The 18,080-nt window shown below is 59.7% G+C and overlaps 1 pseudogene; it reads left to right on the plus strand.

The window, feature by feature from the left end:
* Nucleotides 1-13,336: 13,336 nt before the first annotated feature.
* On the plus strand, nucleotides 13,337-14,551 carry LOC125079902 (vegetative cell wall protein gp1-like; annotated as a pseudogene).
* The last annotated feature ends 3,529 nt before the right edge of the window (nucleotides 14,552-18,080 follow it).

Here is an 18,080-nt window from a genome sequence, read left to right on the forward strand (position 1 = left end):
GGAACCCTGGGGCTTCATCCCGGGGACCCGCACGGGCCAGACTCACACCTGAGCTCTCACACTTGGGGCAGAAGCTGTGGCTCGGCAGAAGCTGTGGCTCGGACCAAGGCCTGGGCTTCCCCAGGCTTCCCCTTCTCACATCTGGCCTGGATGCCAGGAAGGCCCAGCCGATGGGGTAAACCCTTTGGAGCACCTGCTGTGGGGACAGAGGACGTGGGGTAGCAGAGAGGTCTCCACCTGAGGACAGCTGGGCCTGTCTCCTGAGCTCCGAGCCCCTTAGAGCAGCAGCCACGAGTGGCCCTGAGCCATCGACTTGTCTCCCTCTGTGGGACGGGGGCAGCTGTGGTGGGGGGGTGAGAGAGCCAGCCAGGGCCTGCCGCTGGAGCACAGCACCCCCCGTTTCCAAGGCAGACCCTCTCCTCTGAGCCTCCCACCCACCTGGAGTGGGAGTTTGTGTGGCTCCATTTTCCAGGTGAGGACACCGAGGCCCCGGCTGGCCTCGGCAGACACGTGCAGGCTGGCCACTGGCCCCCGAGGCTGCCTCTCCAGCGGGGTGGGGCCGGGTTTGGAATTTCCTGCTGCTCCTCACCTTTGAGTGGTGCCCCCGGCCGGGCGGTGCCAGGCTGGGAGGTTTCTCTGCAGGTCCCACACCCAACCGCACCTGCTATCTTTGCTCCCGTGTGAGTCTGATGGCAGAACACGGTTAAAGCTCATGGCCCCACCGTCTCCTTCCAGGTCCGGGGTCAATGGATCGCTTATCTGGCGAGATCTTATCTGCCTGTCCTTGCCGGATTCTGGAGCTGGCTCCTGGAGGTACCGGAGGCCCAGGTGGGCAATCACGGGGACCAGGGACTGACCCCGAGGGGGTGGGGCCTCCCACCTGGGGACCCGCCTCTGTCCTCTTCCCCCCAGGCAGGGCCTCCCTACAGAGCCTTTCCCTCCTGCTGTTTGTCACCTGCCCTCTCTCTGTGGCACCAGGATGTGTCAGGCAACGAGAGGGAGTCAGAAAAGAGCGGAGGCAGAGGAGGGAGGGGAGAGAAGGGAGGAGGGAGGGGGTTCTTTGGGCCCAAGGGAGATATTTCAGGCCCTGGTTGCATAAGCTGGCTCGGAGCTTCCTGGCAGCCAAGGTAAAAGGGAAGAAGTTGGGAGAAGGTGGAGGCTGTGCGGGAGACTGGTCTGATGGACGGGACCTAGAACATTCCCCAGAATTTGTGTCACAAATCCTTGCCGCTGTCGGCCTCCCCTGACCTGAATCTTCCTTTTCAGAAGGAATGCCACGGAGCAAACGTCCCATTTCCTGCCAGAGTGTGTGAGGGCGAGCCTCCGCCCTTTCGTTCGGCCAACACTCGCCTACTGTGTGCCAGGCCCATGCCAGGTGCTGGGGAGATGGGGGTCCACGCTTGGGGACGGGCAGTCTACCCTCAGCGACGCGGTCCTCTCAGAGCGAGGCGACGGTGAAGGAGTAACACCCAAAACCCATGAGGCGCCCTCCGACCGTTGACACCGCGGCTTCTCACGGCTGGAGGAGCACATCTGGAAGGAGAAGACAAAGGGAAGGGCAGGTGCTGGGCCTGCATGGAGCCAGGGGTGTGAGCAGCTGGAGGCCAGGGCCAGGGCACCCAGATGGAGTGGGGAGGAGGGAGGCAGAGGGCAGGGGTCACAGGTGTCCAACGTCACATTTGGGTTCTCCTGCTCTGTGCTCACGTTTCTTTTTCTCCCCAAACCTCAGGCCCCATGTGGGCTCACAGCCTCGGGTCAGGAGAGTCCCGGGAAAGAAAAGGGGCCAGGGGTGGGTGGGGGATGGCAAGGACAGGTAGGCCAACGCTCCCTACTCCCTGCCCTTGGGAGACCTAGGGGGTATGAGGGGCTGGGGTCTTAGAAGCTCCAGGGCTGGGGGACCAGAGCTGGAGACATCAGGGTATATGAAAAATGACAAGGACCTGTCTCCAAGCAGAGCTGCATTGTCCCAAAGTCCTGTGTCACCAAACACGGTATTATGTAAAAACCCAGGTCCGGGGGGGGAAGGAAGCCTGTGGCTACAGAAGGTCAGATGGGAAAAGCAGATTATATTCTTCTTGTGGGAATTTCAATATCATAGGTGGTTTGCAACAACAAACCTACTTTTGCAAGGTCAAAGAAAGTGACTGCTCTCTCCAGACCTGCCCTCGCCCACTCACTGCCCAGCTCGTCACCATGGCCTCCCAGGTCTCCCCCTGACCCCCCCCCATTATCTCACACCCCCTCTCTGTGCCCCCAACTCCTCACCAGATGCACAGACTTTCTTGCTGTCCCTAGAATATGGTGGGCTATTCTCTGCCTCAGGACCTTTGTACTTGCTGTTCTGTCCATCTGGAATGTTTTCCCCCAGAGCTTTGGTATCAATCCCTCTGCTTCCCAGTCCCCATGGTACTGCCTCAGGAGTGCCTTTCTACTACTTTGAGGCCATGTTCCACTCTATCTCCAGGACCCAGCACATAGTAAGACTCAATACATTTCCTTTGAACAAAGACACTCATCGTTACATTTTAAGGACCCAAAAGGAAATAAACTACAACCAGTTCCCAGACCACTGTCTGGCTGTCACCAGCTTCCTCCCAGTCTCCCCACACTCTGACCAGCGGGGCTCTGAGGGACACCGACTATATTCCCTGATGAATCCGGCATGACCGAAGCTCTGGGGGAGTAGCATTCCAGGTGGACAGAACAGCAAGTGCAAAGGTCCCGGGGCAGAGAATAGCCTGCTGTATTTGAGGGACAGCAAGAAAGTCTGTGCAGCTGGTGAGGAGCTGGAGGCACAGAGAGGGGGTATGAGATAATGGGGGCACAGGGGCCAGAGTGCAGGGGGAGGAGGACCTGGAAGGCCACGTTGATAAGCTGAGCAGGATCTGACTGTGGGAGCTGGGGCTCCAGGTCAGGGTAGCACTCTCTGGAAAATCAGACTGACCTCTGGGGGGCAGCATGGTGTCACGGGAAAAAGCCCGACGGGCTTCCAGTGACCTGGGTCTGCATCCAGGCCCTGCTGCTTCAGGAGCCTGTGACATAGGCTGAGTCCCTTCTGCTCCCCGGCCTCAGTGTTCCCTCCATAAAGTGGGGCTAAGAAACTTCCGTGCTGGGCGGCTGTGTGCCCGAGGCACTTTCAGACAGACTGGGGAGCCTCGCAGGCTCCTTTACTCCCCGGATGCTGAAGTTAAACATCCAAACGTTATGGGAAATAAAAGCAACAGTTTAAAAATAGGAGGAAACATGTCCAAAAGGAATGTTCTATTATTTCTCTCTGGTGGCTCTTGGCGGGCTCTGGCGGGAGGAGCAGGACAGGGCAGGGCCGTCTCACTAGCTAGAGCTCTCGGGGGGCTCCCGCACCTCCTCCCCTCCTTGGACAGCCAGGCCACCGCAGCGGGGACCGAGGCTGCCTCAGCTTCCCCACGAGGCCACCAGCCGCCTCTGGCCTGCCCCTCCCCTCCTCACTCTGGGGAGCCTGGGCAGCGTGGGGCTGGAGTGCCAACGGCGCTGGGATGCCCTTGAGCACTGTGGGAACAGACCTAGGTGACCTCTGTCATCTACGGGACATGAATGACTCCCCAGATGGAACTGCGTTAGTGTCCCATCACTGCTGTCACAGATGACCCCAAATTTGCCCGGCTCGGAACACACGGTTTCTTCTCGAATAGCCCTGGAGGCCCGGCGTGTCGCTGGGCTACAGGGAAGGCGCCCGCAGGGCCACAGTTCTGCCGAGGCTCCTGCTTCTCCTCCCCCGTGAAGCCCCAGGGCAGCAGCGGCCGACCCTCGTCCGTCTGTCCGGCCTGGCTCCGTGGTCTGGCCCTTGCTCTGCCTCTCACACCCCTGCGCCTCTCGGCAGGACCCGTGGTGACACAGCCACCCAGGGTGACCTCGTGTCTCACAGCCCTTGACTCAGTCACACCTGCAGTCACCTCGACCACGGAAGGCCACACGTTCACAGGTCCTGAGCAGTGAGGGGCGGCCGCCTGGGGACGGGGGTGGGTCTGTTTTTCCGTCTAGCCTCAGAGCCTGCACACAGCTGGTGAGCGAGGGCCTCACGAGGACAATGGGCACCAATGGCATGCCAGGGGCCTTCTTCTCCGAGGACATGCGCCAGTCAGTGGAGGCTGGTGCTGGGGTCCTGATCCCTGGGTCAGGGCGGGGTGGGGGTGGGGGGACAGAGGCCCAGCAGGACCACAGGCCTGCGAACAGTCAGCAGGCCAGGACCTGCTCCGCGGTTTCTGTCCTCCCATGTTTCCAGGGAATAATCGTGGTCCCCATGCAGAAGGTCCCGCTACCTCTCGGGCTGTCCCCGATGAGTCCCTGGATCCCTGAGGCCCTGGACCACGGGGCGACCGGCTCAGGGGCAGGGCGACCCCCTGATGCTGGTGTCTGGGAGGGCCACCCCACCTTGGGAGATACGAAATGTGACAAGTAGGGCTGTGAGTCCAGCGGAAAGTTTGGGGCCCCAGTGTGGATTCTGGGGGCGATTGTCAGAGCCACCAGGACAAGACGGTGTCTGTGAACAGGCCTGCCTCCCAGGGCATTGGAGGGCGGAAGACAGACGTGTCCTCCTGCCCCCACCACGAGGCTCCTGGGCCCTTGGGCCTCGCTCCGCAGGCCCCCCAGCCTCCACGGCTTTGCAGCACAGCTGCCGGATGGAAAGGGGAGAGTTATGGACCATGGGCCGGGCTCACGCACCACCAGGGGACAGGCTCAGCGCTCCGCTCTGAGGACCCCAGGGCCCTGTCCCTGCCCCCACTCCCTGGGTTCCCACGATGTGGGCTGTGAGAGCCTACTGGACCCTTCCCAGACACCAGCTCTCCATTCCTACGAAGGGAAGCAGTAACCCCTGAGGCTATCTTGGCCGCAGCAAAGGCCTTGGTGGACCATCCCCCCGACTCACCCCAGGCCGGGTCCCTGCTGTGAAACCCCAGGGCCCCCGCTTCAGCTCCTGGCCCCCCAGCAGCCTCACCTGCGACCTGCCTCCAGGGCTCCCCCTTCCCGCGACCCCTCTGGTTTTGCCGCTTGCACCCCACCAACGGCTCACTCACACAGGTGTGCACGTGCACACGCATGTGCACACACTCATGCTCACGTGCACACAGGTGCATAAGTAACCTGCACACGAGCTCCTGTACACTCACTCACACCCGTGTGCATGCACGCACACTCACAGATGTGCACACTGTTGCACACCCGCACACACACTAACTCACAGGCACACTCGCTCCCCCACACTCGTAATGCACGCAATGCACTCGCACACGCATGCACACACAGACACAGTCACGCATGCGTGCGCACACACAGCGGTCCTCTGGCCCTTGTAGGGCAGATCGCCCCTGTGTTGTCGCCCAGCTGCCCTGGGGGGTCACCCCTCCCCACGGACCCCTGGAAGGCCCCTGTGACTCCTGAACTCCCCCTCAGGGGGGCGCGGGTGAGCACTTCCTTCTGGGGCACGCTCCCTCTCCCCGCGGCGAGGCCCTCCCGCAGTGACTCCTCCCGAGGGGGCCTCCACCCCCACCCTTCCCTGCCAGCTTCTGCGGACCCTCTTCCGTGCTCCACGCAGCAGCTACGAGGGGCAGCCCCTGGAGGGCCGGCTTTGACCACCCCGCGCCCCCAGACGTGCCTGTCTCCGCAGCAGCCCAGGTGCCGGGGCTGCGGCGACGTGGGGAAGGGCAGCGTTCACTCCCCCTCCCAGAACGCCGCCCCCGGACGCCTGGCCCACGGAGGGTGGTCTGCAGAATGCTCCGGAGGCTTTCACGCCCACGGCACTGGCAGGGAGATGCTGGGGGTGCCGGGGAAGGTCCTGGCCCCAGCTCCTGGAAGGGCTGCCCGTTCCGCGCTGCTCCTGCAGAGGGCAGCCTGGGGCAGGGCAGGCAGGGAGAGGCTCTGGCCAGGCCGGACCCTGGGTCCTGGCAGCTCTGAGCCAAGAAACGGCGTCCAAGGATTCGGGGCGGGGGGGGGGGGGGGGCGCTGCTTCTAAGGTTCACAGCTCGTCTCCAACACATGAGATGGGAATTCTGTGGGATCGGCTACCAAGACGTCACCCCCCCCCACTTTGGATAGGTGGGGTAGGGGTGCTGGGATCCTGGGCGGTTCACAGACCCTCGGCTCCTCGGGGACCCCCAATGTACCACCCAGCTTTGTCAGAAGATGAATGTATTTGTCCTCAAGAAATGAAGCCAGGGTAGGGGTGCCTGAGGGGAAGGAGAGGGAGACTAGACTCTGGCTGGGAAAGGGAGCGGCCAGATTCCAGGGAGGCCCTTGAGTGCTTGGAGAAGGGCTGGAGGCTGAGGGCTCTCGGGTGGGGCCAACAGGTGGCCTCTGGGGTCTGGTGGTCCCGTCCTGTGGTCTTGCAGGGAAGCTTTCCAGTGAGGGCAGCGGCACAAGTGACCCCCATCCCCGCCCCCAGGCAGGGCCTCCTCTGCCTCCAGGACCACAGGGGTCCCCAGGCTTCCTGAGCCTGGAATTCAGCCCCGGACAGGGTGGGACAGCGGATCCCAGGGAGCGTGGAACCGCGCGGACAAAGGCCTGGAGGCTGGATTCCAGGTGTGCCCTCGGCTGGGGATAGGTGGTGTGGCGGGAAGCAGGTGCGGGCGCCCCACCCGGGCTGGAAGGGAGACTCGGACTTGAGCAATTCTTTCCAGATAATGGGTGCGCGGAAGGTGGACCTTCATCCACGGGGCTCCGTCCCATCAGGAAGGTTCAAGGGATTCACATGTGCCCCACACCCCGCTTCTCCTGGTGGCCAAGGTCAGTCTCAGGCTAGCGAGGGTCTCAGGGCTTACTCCTGACCCCTCAAGGTTCCCAGAGCTGCGTGGCTTCCAGGCAGGGGTTGGTGGGGGGACCCTGAACAATGTGGCCCAGGGAACCTGCTCCGAGAGCAGCTCCCATCCGAAGGTTGGGGTGGGGAGCACTGAGGATGCTGGGAATGGCCTGGGGGCAGCAGAGGGCAGAGTAGGGAATAGGGGATCCTGAACCCTGCTGGCCTATGTGCTGGAAGACAGAAAAAAAACCCACAAATACTATGGTTCCCGGTGACTAGGACCCAGCTGACCTGTCCCCATCCCAACCCCCCAACCTCAGGGTGAGCAGAGTCAGGGACCAAAAAGGGTCTGTTCATGCTAAGAGGGGTTTTAGCCTCAGCAGGTGTTAGAGTCAAATTGTGTCCCCCACCCCCCAGATTCATTGTTAAAGTCTTAGCACTCAGGACCCCAGAATGGGACCTTATTTGGAAATGGGGTGGTTACAGATGTGGTTGGTTAAGAAGAGGTCGTATGGAGTCCTCATAACAAGGAGGGGACAGAAGGACACACAGAGGGAGAACACCTGTAGAGTCTGCAGTAACACGGCCATCCCAGAGGCCGGAGACAGACCCTCTGGTGGTCCTCAGGGAGCGGAGCTCTGCCCTCACCTTAATACTACTCGTGTCTGGAGCCGTGCGAGAACTTTCTGTTGCTTAAGCCACTTGGTTTATGTGCTTTGCTCCTGCGGGCCCAGGACACTAATGAGATTGGTGGGGTGGGGACAGAAAGGGACCCACCTCCCCTGAGATCTGTAGCAAGATGGAGCACCCCTTCCTGCCTGAGCACAGTCTGGTGGCTGCCCCAACCACCCCAAACATCCCACAGCCCTCTCTCCACAACCAAGGACTTCCCTGGGGCATCATTCCCTGGGCCTGTGAAATGTTCAGTGCTGCCATGAATGGTGCCTACAGGGATGGATGGATGGATGGCTGGATGAGTGGATGGTTTGATGGGTGGGTGGATGGATGGATAGATGATGGTGAGGGGTTGGATGGGTGTATGGATGGATAGATGGATGGATGGATGGGTGGGTGAATTGGTGGGTGAGTGGATGGATGGATGAATGGATGGGTGGGTGGATGGATGGATAGGTGGGTGAATGGATGGATGGATGGATGGATGAGTGGATGGTTCAATGGATGGGTGGATGAATGATGGGTGAGGGGATGGATGGTTGGATGAATGGATGGTTCTATGGATGGTTGGATGGATGAGTGGATGGATGGATGGATGAATGAGTGGATGAATGATGGGTGAGGGGATGGATGGGTAGATGGGTGGATGGATGGATGAATGGGTGGATGGTTGGATGAGTGGATGGTTCGATGGATGGGTGGATGGATGGGTGGATGGATGATGGGTGAGGGGATGGATGGGTGGATGGGTGGATGGATGGTTGGATGAATTGGTAGGTGGGTGAATGGATGGATGGGTGGGTAAGTGGATAGGTGGATGGATGGATGGATGGTGGATGGACAGATGAATGGATGGATGAGTGGGTGGATGGATGGAAGGATGGATAGGTGGATGGGTGGGTAGATGGATGGATAGGTGGGTGGATGGGAGGAGGCTCCAAGTTTCTCCAGATCTGCATGCCCATTGCTGAGTTACTACCTTCCACTGGCTCCCTGTGCCCCCAGGCCCTGTCCTTGTTTTGGACTAAGACTGAGAGACCTTCACTTCTACCTGGGGCCTCCGTCCTGCCAGGAACACTGTCAAGTCCGTGTCCTTGGCATATCAGGTACTGCCTCTGCCCCCTGTGGACTCCAAGCCTCTCAAGGAGGCAAGTGCTTCAACCCAGGACAGTCTGGGAGTCTCCTGCTGGGCCAGAGGGTTCTGGGGCCCCAGGGAAAGCCCCAGCAGCCAGCTTCTGTTGAGTTGCTGCTGTGTTCTGGCCCTGGCTTGGGGCTTCCCGTGCGTGATGGGCAGGATTCTCCCAACAACATGAACATGTAGGAACTATTATCATGCCCATTTTACAGAAAAGAAAACTGAGGCCTGAGTTACACAATGATGGGCAGAGTTAAAACCCAAGTCCAGAGAATCTGGCCCTAGAGCTTACGACCTCCCCTCTCTGCCGCTATACCATTAGAGAACCAGATGGCTCGATGCTGGGGGGGGGGCTCTTGAAGGTCGTGTAGGAGTGTGCAGGGTAGGGGGATGGAATGCACAGGACATGGTACACAGTAGGAGTAGCATAGGGTTGTGAAGCTGAGCATGGCCTGGCTGAGTCACGGTGGGGGGCTCTGAGGGGCCAGATGGACCCCTGTGAGGGATGAGGGAGGGGCATGGAAGAACCCAAGTGGCCGTGGAAGGGGAAGAATGCTGGGGGAAGAGTTGGGACTTACCCTGAGCCCCAGCAGAGCACAGTACTGCACCTGGCTTCTGGGGATGGAGCTGGGAGAAAGAAGGACCACCCAGCAGGATTTGAAATCAGATCACAGGTTCCCGGGAGAGTACAAGCCCCTGATCAACATGGAGTGTGCTAGATTCGGGGACCCCACAGGCTGCTGGTCCTCTTCGCTTCTTGCTGTTCCCCTTCTCGGCTCCCCTTTCTCTCCCAGGGCCCCAGCTTCAGACCTCTCCTCTTCTCCTCCAGGGGCCTCATGGTTCCCGTGACTTTAAACACATCTGCACATTCGTGAACCCCAGATGGCATTTCCCCTGTCTTTCCCCCAGCCCCTGCCCTTCCTGCCACCCCTTCGTGGATCACGTGTGGGCAGCCGTGGTTTGGGGACGGGTGGGGATATACACATCTCAGCCCTGACCGCAGGCCTCACGATTCTGCTCCCCACCCCTGCCACCTCTGTTCCTCCCAGGCTCCAAGGTCGTTCTCCTCAATACCCACAGATGTGCTTCCCGACTCTGAGACCCTGGGATGGGTGCTGCCCCATCATTCACGCTCAGCTCACACAGCCCTGCCTCACAATGCCTCTCCCAGCTCCCTGTCACATGGTCCCTCTGCTTTTCCTTCCTCATGTTCTGCACCTCCTTGTTCAGAGCCCCCTCCCATTCTCTGAGCCCCGCATCAGGCAGGGTCTACCCTAGTCACTCGTTCCACAACATGCATCACAGTGTCTGGGACACACTAGGTGTGCAATAAAACCCTGATGGATAAAAATGCATGTATGTGTGGGTGGGTGGGTGGGTGGATGATGGATGGATGGGTGAATGGGTGGCTGGATGGATGATGGATGGATGGATGATGATGGATGAGTGGACGGATGGGTGGATGGATGGATGGGTGGTTGGATGATGGATGGATGGATGGATGGATGGATGATGGATGGATGGATGGATGGATGATGGATGGATGGATGGATGATGGATAGTGGGTGTTTGGATGGATGATGGATGGATGGATAGATGTGTAGGTGGAAGGGAAGCTGCATGGCCTATGCTCTCCCCTCTGGGTCACCTCACCTGGCAGGACACTGGAGGTGGAAAGTCACAGTTGTTAATTGAGGAGGCACTGTTAGCTGAGCGGTCCTGTTGGCCAGAGGTACCCAGACTGGCACAGGCTACTGGATTTGTGCAATGGCATTCCAGCAATTTCCATGCCGATTGCTAGGTGAGATTTTTTACTACTCGTTCCCTGGCTTGGAAATGTGGAAAATCAGACCACATTGTCCCTGAGCCTGTGGGACTGCAGCCTCCCGCACCACAGAGGGCACCCCGCTCACCCCCTGGTGTCCTGGGCCGTCTGCTCTGGACACTGCCCGAAGACAGAGCCTTGCCTTACTGGCCCGCGTTGCTGGGACAGATTTCTGAGCTCAGCTCCGACAGGAATCAGATTTATGGCCGGGTTTATTTAAAGGAGGAAGCAGCAATAAAGCGCAGCACCAGGGAGTGATGAGCGAGAGCCCCGCGGGAGACAGTGAGCAGGTACTGACAGATGGGACTCGTTATTTAAAGTTACCCCACGGATGGAGCGGATGGCGGGCCAGGCCAGACGCCCCTTGGAGGAGATGAAGAGTCCATTTCCTTCCTCTAGATAAACATGCCAGCAGCCAGATCCTTTCGCGATGATAAACGGCTTCCTCCAGCCACCAGTGCGGGGTCACGCCTCTCGCTGGCCGGAACCAGTGGCCCATCCGAAGCCACAGGCAGGACGGCCCCGGGCAGGCGCTCCCACTCCAGGACACAGCAGCTGCGGAAGGAGCTCCAGGACGGGCTGGGTCCTAGAAGGAAGGGAGCCCGGGCCAGGAGGGGGTGGGGACCGTCCCACGCCCCAGGAACACGGACCTGCATTAGATGAAGTCTGAGTTCCCCATCTGGTGGGAAGATGGTCCCCCCACATCATACGAGCATCTCTGGCCAGCCCGGGGCTGGTGCAGGAGGAAATGGGTCTGGCGGATCTATGGGGCCCCGACTTCCAAACATGGTCCAAACGATGTTATTTATAAAAGGCCAGTTGCTGGCTCATGTACCTCGTGGGGCTGGAGGAGAGGAGGGGGCGGAACCCCGGCTTGTGGCCGCAGGGGTCCATCTGCTGCTTCCAGCCTCTGGAGCATCTGAGATGCATTTGTGGTTTCCTGCTCCAGAGGCTCACCTGGGACTGAACAGCAGCCCCCTCTACCCCAGGCCTGAATCCTACCTGTGTGCCCTCCCCTCCCGGCCGGGAGCTGCCTCCTGCCTTCCCTCACCCCCCAGGGCAGCCTGTGCTCTGCAGTGAGGAAGGGGTCGGGGTGTGGGAAGCCACGGGAGGCAGGGAGCGCAGACACCCGCTGCCATGGGACGACCCCTGGAAGCAGCCAGACTCAGGAGGCCACGGAGCAAGACTAGGGGAATCTGTAGAGACAGAGTGCAGATGCATGGTGGCCAGAATTTAGGGCTGGGGGTGGGGAGGGGAAGTTAATGCTTAACGGGGGCAGAGTTTCCTTCTGGGGTGATGAGAACATTTTAGAATTTGGCTTACGGGCGGCGCATAGCCATGGAAATGTACCAGGTACGCCTGAATTTTCTCCTCAACACGGTTCCTGTTACGCCGCGTGAATTTCACATCCACTTTTTTAAAGGGGCATGTGGGGACCAGCAGGGCCTCCGGGAGGGACCTGCACGGGGGCACCTGCTCCTTGGCCTCGGCAGGCGGGAGAGAGGGGCTCCCCAGGGCAGCCCCAACCGTCTGCACTGCAGGCCCCACCGCGTCGGGGCAACGGGACAGAATAACCGGACCTCGGGAGTCCTCGGGCCCCTTCCCTCAGCCGGAGCCCACAAACACACAGTGGCCGAAAGCCAGTGGCCAGGCCCAGTGCCGTGTGCGCCACGTCCCCAGGGTGGTGACCGGCGGCCTTGGTCCTGGGTGAGGTTTCTGACTGGGGTCCGTGTGTTACTCTCCCTGCCAGATGGCCAGCGACCCGGAGGCAGAGGGCTTTCTGGCTCACCCGACTCTCCCCTGCAGCCAGGCTTCCCGGACTCCGGCCGTGTCAGCACCTCGTGAGAGCACCTGCTGAAAATTCAGAACCTTGGCATTCTGGCCTGGCATTCAGCATCTGGGCAACGAAGACGGGGCCTGGAGGTCTGCATTTTCATGAGTGCCTCTCATGAGCTGAACGCACAGCTGGGTTCGAGAACGTTCTGCCTTCTGACCCCGTGACCAGGGTTGGAAAGGGACGTGGAGGGGACGAGGCGTTTGCTCTGGCTGTGGTTGTGCAAGCCGCCTGCCACCTCAAGGAGACCCGTTGGAGGACTGCTTTCACTCTCTTCACACCCAGCGGGACCCCCCAACCGTTCCTCAACAGGGAATGACCCTCCTGGAGATCCGGGGTTTCAAAAAAAAAAAAAAATGCTCTTTTAAAAATGTGTCCATTTTTTTTTTTTTAAATATGAAAAGAATGTTTGGAGCCTCCCTACAAAGGAATAATAAGATTAAGGGATTTAGAGGAGACCTCAGGGACAGACACAGAAGTCCGGGAAAGTAAAATCTCTTGCTCACAGAGAGCCAACAGAGAGCCAACGACGTGGGGAGCCCTGTGAGGTCTGAGCTTACCCTGGCAGCCTCATTTGGGGATTTCAAAGTCGGCTCTCATGCGATGGTGATGACAGCAAAGAGGGCTCCCCCAGGACAGGCCGCCCCGGGCCCGCCGCACCCTCTCCTTGCTGCTCGCCGCGGCGGGAAATAAAGCAGTGAGATGGGCCGTTCCTCCAGCTCTGGCCTCTCTCTTCCTGGATGCACAGCCGATCTGCACACCCCAGTCTTACTTGCACTTGGTGTGGCTGTGGCCTGAGCATGGCAACGCCCCAGGCCTGGCCCATCAGCAACTCTGCGGGAGCATCTGGAGGAAGATTCTGAAGCCCCAAGAGGACCACGAGCCGGAAGGAGCCTGGGTCCCTGAACGAGCTCCTGGAGTAGACTCCGCCCGTAGTTCCTGCACCGAACCGAAAATAAGCCTTTGATGTGCGAAGCCGCCAACGTTTGGATCATGAATGGCAACAGTCGTCTCACTGCTCTGAGCTGATGGTCACGGCCACACTCAGCCAAGTTCTCATCTGGGGAAACAAAGCCCTACGTTGTCAGGTGCACGTCAATGGGCCAAGGTCACTGTCCAGGACCCAGGGAGGCGAGCCCCAGAGCCCCCAACTCTGACCCCTCTTGGAGGAGAAGTCGAGGTTCAGAAACATGGGAGGAACACCCCAGGTTGCCAGCTGGTAATTCTGGGGAGCAGGGACTTGAAACACTGTCTTGGCCTCCAGAGCCCGTGCTCCGTGACCACTTCACAGTCCTGGGGAACTGGAGGAGCAGCCGTGAGCGTCCCGGCCCCGTGCAGCCCTCGGGGGCCAGCCTCCGTCTTCCCCCTCCTGGGGTCTCTTGGGGACGGCCCCACTCGCACACAGCTGGGTCGCTCCCGAGTCCGTGGCTGGCCAGTGCGGTGGGGTTTGCTGTCAGACCCGCCCCCAGGGTCACACCCCCTGCCCTGTCCAGATGCACCTCAGGCTCCCCGTCTCAGACACCAGCTGCGGCCGGCTTGCTCGAGGGGGGCATGTGTTGGATGGAGAGTCGGGAGCGGGGATCCAGCCCCTGGAGGGACTCTGTTCACCCGGTCCCTGCCTCTCCTGCTGGCCACCACTGAGCCTCCCTCCATGTGGCAGCTGCACCCACCCCATCCCTACCTCACAGCCCTTCCGCCTGGAACTTTCTTCCCAGCTTCCTCCAGACGCCCCCCGACGGCCTCTGCTCTGTCACTTCCAAGAGGCCTCCCTCCAGACGTCATTTTGCCACCCTCAGAGCGGTGGTGGGACTGGGGTTCTGGACAGAAAGAGAAGGCCCTGCCTGACCTCCCCAGGCCCGCGGCATGTCCGGTCCTCACGTCGAGCAGAAATAAGGCAGTCAGCACCCAGACTCCAGAGTCTCCTGGGTCCCACGGAGGCGGGCAGACCTTCCCTGCACAGGCTCATGTCCCTGGGAGCCCGGGCTTGCCACCCAGCACCTGGGGAAGTGTCTCTTCTTCTGGGGGAGTGTCCCCACGGTCTCCCTGTCATCCACCACCCTCCAGGCATGCTAGCCCTCCGCTCTGCCCCAGCCTGCCTCTGTGGGTCCCTTTCCCCCCACAGCTCCACAGGGCGGTCTCCTTCCCAGCCACCCAGTCTGGACTTAAGTGTCAGCCCGCGGAGATGCTACCCTGACAGCCTCTCCTTCGGGACCTGTCCCTGCTCTTCTCCACTTCTGCCTCCCCAATCACACCCTGCTGCAGGCCTCCTGTTTACGTGTGGACAGGACTCTGAGTGGGGTCATAGTGGATTGAAGGGTGGTGACCCCCCAAGAACAGTCCTCATCCTAAGCCCTGTAACCTGCGGGTGAGGCCTTATGGGGGGAAAGGTCTTTGCAGGTATGACTCAATTAAGAACAGAGAGCTCAGACTCCTCCTGGATGTTTGGGGGGATGGTGTTAAATCCAAGGACTGTGTCCTTACAAGGGAAAGGAGGGGGCACCGAGGACGGGCCATGTGACCATGGAGGCAGAGGCTGGAGGGACTCCTGGGGCCCCAGAGGCTGGAAGAGGCAGGAAGGACCCCTGACGGGGCCTCTGGAGAGAGTGTGGTCCTGTTGGAACCTTGAACACACCTTGATCTCAGACCCTGGCTCCCAGGCTGGGAGGGAGGCAGCTCGTGTGGCTGTGAGCCCCCGTCTGTGCCCATTTGTGGCAGCCACCCCAGGACACGGAGAGGAAGCTGTGCCCACTCTTCCAGAATTCTGGAGGGATTCCAGAATCCCTCCCTGTGGGGTTGAGTACGGGGCGAGGGCTGAGCCAGCGGCAGACCAGACCAGACGGAAGGGAGTCTCTAGGGCGGGTGGAATAAGGCCACCCCATGGCCAGAAGGCACGAGAAAGCCACAGGTGCCTGTATGATGGCGTCAGCTCACTCAGGGGGAGAAGGAGCAGCATTGAAGGGAAAGAGGGCGCGACCTGTCTGCCGTCTGTCTGGCCTCAGGGAGGAGCGGCCCCCAAGCCGCCTTGAGGTGTCAGCAGAGCTCACGTGCTGGCACCTCTGGAACTCCTGGCAGCTTGCTTCCCGAGAGCCAGCAAGGCGCAGAGTCTCTGGCTTCCCCGGGTGGGGTGGGCTGGGGGCCTTGGGCCTCTTTTAAAGTTTGCCTGATTAGGTCAGGCCCACCCTGGCTCACTCCTGGGATGAACCCAAGGTCGACAGATTAGGGATTTTAATGATATCTGTGAAGGCCCTCCGCCTTCGCCCTGTCACACTCCACACTCACAGCCGTGATGTCCCATCCCATTTGCCATGTTCTGTTGGCTGCAAATAGGCCCTGGGATTCGCCCAGGCTCAAAGGATCAGCGGAATGTGACTCAGTGGGACCCCATCTCTCCCTGTCACCCTAGAGGGTGTCCGCCACATAAAAATTGCTTTTATTTTTTTTTTTGCAAAGTTCATTAAAAAAAAAAACAAACCCAAAACCTATAACCTTGGGAATGCCATGCTCGGGGCCCCTCTGGGGACCCTGGAAGGCACCTGGCTAGAGCGGGACTCTGAAATCCAACTCATGTTAGCCTCATGGGATATCTGCGTTTAATGATGTCAGGGAGGGGACATCCGACAAGGGGAGGTTGAAGCCAGGAGTTGGGGAAACAAAGTCCTTTCTCAGTGAGACCCCAGGAAGCCAGTTCTGGGGCCCGTCTCCCTGCCAGCTCCCAGAGCAGCTGCTGCCCTGATCTGTTCATTCTAGGACCCGGCACTTGGAAAGAGCCCAGAGTATGACCCCTGTGTGTGTGTGTGAACCCCCGGGGCACCCGGCTCCTGGGGAGCCCTCCCCTTTCCGATGCGTGCTGGTTTCTGGGTCTGGCTGACCGTACACTGTGAGCCCCTCGCCCAGATGCCCAGCAGCCACCTCAAGACGGACCCCAGCTACATGCAGTTGGGTCAGGACGACAGAGTAGACAGAGGCATGGCAGGGAGATGGGGCTGGCCCAGAACCATGTGGGAAGGGCCCTGGGGCAGAGGGGTCCCTTGGGTTAGGAACCGCACCCCCTGGTTCAGAGAGGGGCTGAGTCACGCACGGGGCATTTTGTTTGCAATGGGCTCCACTTCCACGTGTTCGTTTACACCAGCAAACCCTGAGAGAGGGGACATCTGTGCCTGCTTTCGATGTGCGGGGCCGCACCTGACCCTGCACGCCTCGGGGCGGGCGGGGGGGCGGCAGGCAGGACACGGGGCTTCTCGGCTCAGCCCTGCACCTGCTGCGGACCCCAGCTGGCCCCTCGGTTTCCTTACTGGCACAGGGCAGGGGTGTGGCATCGGTGTGGAGACCCAGAGCCCTCAGCGGGAGCCATTTGGCGAGGGACGGGAGGTGTCCGAGGCAGAGCTCCGAGTAACCCGGCCTCATCGGTGGAGGGCCCTGGGCAGCCAGCAGACCCACATCGGGCCTCCTCCTCAGCCATCTCTGCGGAGCCGCTTAAAGGCCACGTGACTAGGATAATGCCTGGGGCTGCTACTCACCAGAACGTTCTATTTCCTAAAAGAGACGGCGTACGGGATGGCTGAAAAACTAAACCAACAATGCAAAACCCACTCGTTGGATTCTCCCTTCTTCTAGCATCTGGGGGAAGGGGGGCTCCTGGCCATCCCCCCCTCTGAAGGTCAGCACCCTAGGTCCCGGGCCCTTGTCCGGGACTCCGCAGCGCCGGCCGGCCCCTCCTGCTGCGTCCAGGACAGGCGACCATTGTCCCCAGCCTCTGCACGCAGGGCCAGGAGCGGGACCAGCTGGGGGCGCTGTCCTGCCAAGCTGTGTACTCTTGTCCTTCTTGTTGCCTTTAGAACCGTCTCTAGAACCGTCTCCTTCTCTGCTCGTGGAGATCTGACCACGGCTGGAGGTGACCTGACGATGGCTGGAGGTGACGCTGGGAGACTGAACAACCAGCTCAACTGTCTTCGGTTTTGTAGCCTTTCCTGAGTCCTGTGACCCTGGGCAGGAGTGCTGAGCAATAAACGGTGACATGTGAGCTGCACAGTCTGACCCCAAGTCCTGGACCCACCCTCAGTGCACACTCCCTCGCAGACCTCCCCCCAACCTCCTTTCTTGCCCCTTCTGGTCTGTTCCTCACACGGCAGCCGGGAAACGATCAGGGCTTGTTTGGGTCAAGAGCCAGATGCAAAGACAAGGTTGGCCTCAAAGAGATCATCGAAGGGCACGGCCGGAGGTGGGTAGAGAGCCTTCGGGCCGCCGTGCGCGGCTGAACCTATGGAAGGGGAGAGGGGGGCACCGACTGGCAGGATGGGTCACGGGCAACTCCAAGAATGGTGTAGCCAGGAGGACTCCGGAGGGAAAAGGGCAGGTAAGGCCGCCGAATTGACCAAAGAAAAAAAAGGGAATACACAGGCGCACACCTATAGATAAAAAACTACAGACAGAGAAATATCAGCAGAGACAACGAACGGAACCCCCCAAGGATGATTTGATTGACTCTATGCAGATAAGTGCGTAAACTGGGAGAAACTGATTCTAAGAAAATGTAAATTATAGATCTAAACCCCAGAAGAGACAGAAAAAAGAAAATGACCCAATTACCAATAATAATAATAATAATAATGAGGTTCTTAAATAGATAGTTCTATTCCATTCCCAAATAGCACCACACCGTGACTTCACAAGGAATTTGAACACGATTTTAGGGAACAACTCATTCCAGTGCCATTTTATTTTACTTTGTTTTGTTTTGTTTTAAAGATTTTATTTATTTATTTGACAGAGATCACAAGGAGGCAGAGAGGCAGGCACAGAGAGAGGGGGAAGCAGGATCTCTGAGCCCGATGTGGGACTCGAT

Source organism: Lutra lutra, chromosome 10, assembly GCF_902655055.1.
Source record: "Lutra lutra chromosome 10, mLutLut1.2, whole genome shotgun sequence".
NCBI classification, from domain to species: domain Eukaryota; kingdom Metazoa; phylum Chordata; class Mammalia; order Carnivora; family Mustelidae; genus Lutra; species Lutra lutra.